We start from the raw sequence: 6,000 nt of genomic DNA, 5'->3' as shown, positions 1-6,000 counted from the left end.
AATTTATTATTAGCTTTATTTCCGTCAATGTGGTCGATAACAAGACCGATTTTTATTGGTCCGTGAAAACACTCGAACACAAACCTGTGACAGAAATAATTCATGTATCTTCCTTTTTTTTCGTTGATGGTAAAAGCAAGATATCCATTTTTATCAACATTGCCGACTTGATTCTTTGTTTTGACATGTCTGACAACACCATCCGACGATGCCTCGTATTTGGTAATTGTTGGATGAGATTTAAACTCGCATGTCATTGTTGTTTCTGGAATCACTGATTTCAAGTTCATTATATAATAATTATATGTCTAAATCGTTATTTGCCTTGAATCGATTAATATAATCTTCTTCGCAGGTTATCACCGACGAGGATCTTTTTTCGTAATATCGCCGTAATTCTCGATAATTTTTTCCTCCGCAGGCCAAACACAATCGAGTTTTTCCTCGCGTGCCAACTTGACAAACTAAAGATCGCTGTGGTCCTTTACTACCACGTCGAATCGCATGTATATGAGCGCCGCAATAATCGCCTCTGCAGGATTTATCACAGAATTTTGTTGAGCCGATTGGTATCCACTTGCATTGATTCATTATAATTTAAACATATGTCTAAAATATAATCATGGATGTATTTGATCTTGATGAGGCAGAATATATTATTCCTGAGGCTGATCTGGCGAAGAAAGAATTTTTCGATGATGGAGCGGTTCACACTTGGTCGACTTGGAAAACGAACTCTGTTGATGCTACGATGAATCTGGAGCAAGCTAAGAAAATAATCGTGTACATAAAAACCGAACACAAAGAAGAGCGATTTATCTTTGGAATAAAATTTATCGCACAAATGCCCCATGATACTTGGATTATTCGTGATAAGCGAGATCCAGTGCGTGGCGGTAAGAAAAACGTTGTTCTCGATAAAAACTCTAAGCATGGATTGTTACTGGGAATCGACGGTCCTTATTACGCTAGATCCTATCCAGCTAGTGCAGTCGTTTATGGAATTTATCGGCTGAATAATAATCCTGATGTGAAAAATCTACCTGCGATGAAAGAATCACCTATGATAAACTGCGTGGCTGAGCGCGTAATCGAGCATATGAAAAACGCTCGACGTGGATCTGGTTTGACCCAGTTGAGGCTGGATAAAATTAATGCGTGGGCGAAGACTGTCGCTGATGGTGCATCGGTGGACGATGTAGCTGCGCTGAGCAAAAAACTTAAATTTCCTATTACGGTGAAAACGTTATCGGGAGAAATATTATACTCGTCGCCGTATAGATCTCGAGGAGCACCAATCGAGATTGTCGATCACAATTCACATGCGTGGTCACAGTCGGTAATGATATTTCCGCGGGATCGTATTGTTAAATTTTATCCCACAGATAATAAATCTGCGGAGAATTCTACAGTGAATAATAATTCCGATGCCATGTTTAGATTTATCAAAAAATTAAGCGCATCTGATCCAATATCGATATGGTTATTCTCGAGTGAAGAAAAATACGATCAATTTATTTTGCCATGCGGTGATATTTACAGAGACGAAATATTACACGAGTCGATGAAAAAACTTGCGGTAAAATATTCGTCGAATCCCGATCAATTATTAACAAATTGCTTTACAATTCCGTCTGTGGCCGCTCATGCCGCTAGAGAGAAAAACTCGTGGAAGCCTACGAGGAACGAATTCCTCGCTGATATTCAACTTAGCTGTATCGAGTACGGCCATGGCGGACTGTGGAATACCAGGTACGATTTCGAAGATATGATCTCCGTTGACATGAGCGCGTGTTATCCTGGAAGTTTTCTTGGATATGGCGATTGTGCAGATTATTTTGCTAAATTCGGCCATCCTACCAGCGAGATGACAAGAGTAGCAATTAACGGACCGTTGCCTGATTTTGTCATGACCGGATTCGCTTGTGTAACGTCGTTCGAGTTTGCTGAAAATTTACATAAAATTTGCTACATTTGGTTCGGCAAGCATTTATCTCAGCGCCGTTGGGTTCCTACGGTGTTATTGAGATTTATGCTGGATTCGTCGATGTTAGTGTCGTTGACAGTGAGTGAGGCGATCATATCTTACAGAAAACAAACTAATGTATGGTTGCCGACGGACTGTGACAACGCGAAAGATATAGGAAGAAAAATAATCGGTAAATTTACTCAAGGTGGATCCGTTGATCACAAGCACAGGCACGCTAGATTATTTATCAACGACGCCGAGATGGATTTTATAATCGCCGATACGGTATCACGAGGAGTATTTTGTAATAGGGAGAATATTATTATTGATGGAGCAAAGTTAGGTACCGTGATTAGCTACCTTGACGGAGAATCAGCGCAATATACACATTTACGATCATCGATGCTCGCTTATGTTAGTATAAATTTGCTGTCAATGATAAACAAATTTTCTGATATCGCGGTAAGAGTCGCAACAGATTCATTTTATATCGATAAAAAATACCAATGTAGGCTGGAAAATTTAATCACCGATGGTAGCTCCTGGGGAACTTGGAGGATAAAAAACGAAGATATCCTAGATTATTGCGAAGACGCCGATGTTGAAAATCGCGATGAATTTCATCAAGGTAAATTTGAAGAAATATCGGCAGCCGCATCTGCATTTGACCCAATTTCACGCAGTAAATTCGTTTACCTAAATGGGCCTGGTGGTAGCGGTAAAACAACGCGAGCAATAAACTTATTTGCAAATTCTGACATGATTGTGTTGACTCCGACTCACAGATTGGCGCGAGAAATAAAACAACGTGGCGTTGGTTCTTGCACGTATCACAGTTATTTCAAATACAGCGGTGGATCATGGGATTCGGCTCGTATGGGAAACAAATATATCAACAAGATTATAATATTCGATGAGATTTGCACAGTGAATTTGGATATATTAAAATCGATCTTGACTTGGTTGGAAGGGAAAAATACCGCTGTGATAATGTGCGGGGATCACGGCCAACCTAATCCTATTGATGGCGAATCGCCTCACGAATGGCTCAGAAGCTTCGTTGATTATTATGAGGAAATCGACGCTGATTATAGATCGACTGATATTTTGTTAACCGAGTTCAAGAAATTGATTCGATTACAGCCGAATAAGATTCAGTGTGATGTCATGAGGAAAATAATCGACGAGACTCCGATGAGCGATTTTCTAAATTTGTGGCGTCCTGATCATCTGATCGTCGCTAGTAGAAAAATTGTTCGCGATATTATTCAGGAAATGTTGTTCAAGCTGCATTGTGAGAAATTTCCAACACTGCAGGTACCGTTCTGCTACAGGCCCGCTAATACTAGGAAACAAAATATTGATATTATTTTACCATGCGGAGAGGAAAAGATTTTGGTCCTAAATGATATTATCTTTGTTGATATTAATCTTGTCAATGACGCGATAAATGCAGAAAAATCACCGTGGAAATTAGGCTACGCAACAACGATACACTCGTCACAAGGATTAACCGTAGATTGTCAAGTTTGGATCGTCGATGATAGAATTTCCTGGTCAAATTTGGTATATTTAGCCGTGTCGAGAGTAAGAAAATTATCCCAGCTAGGACGAATTCGAGTAAATCACATAAGTGACACTGGCGGTAGTTGAGTATCTTCTGGTACTATTTGTAATTCTTCTTTGGTAAATCCGCGTTGAGGCGCTAACGAATCTAGGATATAAATCGCTGGTCTTCCTGACGATCTTGTTACGGCGGATATTTTGTGTGTTGTAACGCTCCAGGTTGGGTCGGTTGCTCTTTTTCTGCCTCCTTCAGCCTCGCCTTCTTTATATAAATATCTGACTGTGACGCTACCTAGTACAGGCTGAATTGTGGAATCTCGCTTTAGGGGTATATTCGATTTTGTAATTGCAATTGCGGGTTTCATTGCTATTGTTCGAGTCGTCTCATTATTCAGCGCGTTGATTACATGAGGCAATCTTGATACCCAATCGTGAAATCGATTATCTTGAATAAATTCACGCGCGTATTGGTATCCGAATAATCGTTCTGCAAGCGTTTTATTGAATCTTTCGACGATAGCTTGATTGTGATGAACACCTACAATACCGCGACGGATTTTGACATTATTTTTTTTCATCAATGAAGTAACCGCGCCAAGAAATTCTCGACTTGGATCAACTTGAAGAAGATTCGGCCATGTCAACGGGGATCGTGAATAAATTTCGCTAAACGCCTTAGCGATCTCCGTTGCTGTTTTATTCGATAATGGCTCGGCTTCTTTATACCTGCTAGCGATATCAACGACTGTCAGGACATATTTATATGTGACTCCGTCGACGGTATCGTAAGGAAGAAACATAAGATCAGCCTGATGGACCTCATTAGGGACACTGACGGTGAAACTCGCGTACGGTATTTTTTTAGGCGGAGGAAGGTATATTTGCCAAATTGCCTGTTTCGATAACCACGATTCAGCGGTGGATTGTTTTACTTTAGCGGCTTTAGCGAGTTTGGCAATCGCTGATTTTCCTCGCCAGAATCCTCGCGGAGAATAATATATTTGTTCCATATTATTTACCAGCACCGAATACTAATTTACCTTTCATCGCGCCTTTTATCAACCAGGATGCCAATTTCTCTTTGAAACTTTTATCGGGAATCGCGTCTAGTGCGTGAATTAGCTTAATATCAGCGAGATGTCTTTGTTGTAAATCTCCGCTGCGATATGCGAGATCGTGATAGTAACAAGCTTTATCGATGGCGTTTACCGGATCTTCACCTTGATTTGGTTGATTATTATCGTCGAGTCTGATATCAAGCCTCGTTCCGGGTCCGCAGTAATTGTACCCTGGTAGATGCTTCTCTCCGGGATATTTTGCCCAGGGCAACCCAGGTAGATTTTTCATGGAGGCTGCGATATCTCCTCCGGTTCTAGTTTTTTTTTTGCAAATCTGAACTTGCGCGTCTTGCAAACTTCACATTCTCCTGAGATCGCATTCCTGTTGTTGCGTGTGACGATTTCGGTTGGATTTATCGTAGCTGTGTGCGTGCGGCACTTAACACAATATAGATCCATGTATTTTAGTAACATGAATGTAATTGATTTTTCAGCCACGAAACGACGCGAGCAGGTAAAACATAATGCTGTATTACCGAATTCGATCAGAATGATAATCATTGGTCCATCGGGATCTGGTAAGACGCAATTGTTATTGAATTTGATCATGCGATGGCTAAAATGGGACAAATTGTACTTGGTTGCACCATCCGTGGACGATCAGCGCTGTTATCAAGTGCTAAAGGAATTCAGTGACAATACCGACGAAGGCACAATCGAATTCATCACAGACATCAATGAAGCTCCATCCGTGGAGAATTTGGACGGCGATATTAATAATCTTGTTGTTTTCGACGATGTTATGCTAGATAAACAAACTAACCCGGCTAGGATATTCTGGCGTGGCAGACACAAGAACACCGATGTTATTTACGTAACACAGAGATATACGCAGATTCCAAAGGTGATTAGAGATAATTGCAATATTTTATCGGTGTTCCATGGCGTAGACACGCACACGTTGAGAAATATCCATCAGACTTGGTGTAACGGCGACATGGATATAAATAAGTTTAAAAATTTGTTCAGCCGTGCTCAGGCAACGCCGCATGGTTTCATCACGATAAATCTTCATGATCCACGCAGTCGGTATCGAATTGGTCTTGATCAAATTTATTCATGAAAATGCAGCCCCGCGTTGCAACAAAAAACAAAAAAAAAATTCCCGATAATTTATTTTTCCTGTCCTTAACGCTATATTTACTAACACACCGGCGCGACCACCCGATGCACTCGGTCTGAAATGCACGAAAATTAGCTTCCGTAGAAGGCTTTATTTTTGAATTCTGAGGCTTCTACGGAGAAAGTTCTCGTAGGAAGGTTTATTTTGGCTGGAAACTCTGGTCTGTTCAACTTCCCTGCTGCTTACATAGTTATATAGCTTGACTCGTATTGACTTGAACTGTC

The sequence above is a fragment of the Sinohyriopsis cumingii genome, chromosome 11 (assembly GCF_028554795.1).
Source record: "Sinohyriopsis cumingii isolate HCF-2022 chromosome 11, ASM2855479v2, whole genome shotgun sequence".
NCBI classification, from domain to species: domain Eukaryota; kingdom Metazoa; phylum Mollusca; class Bivalvia; order Unionida; family Unionidae; genus Sinohyriopsis; species Sinohyriopsis cumingii.
This window is presented reverse-complemented; position numbering follows the sequence as displayed.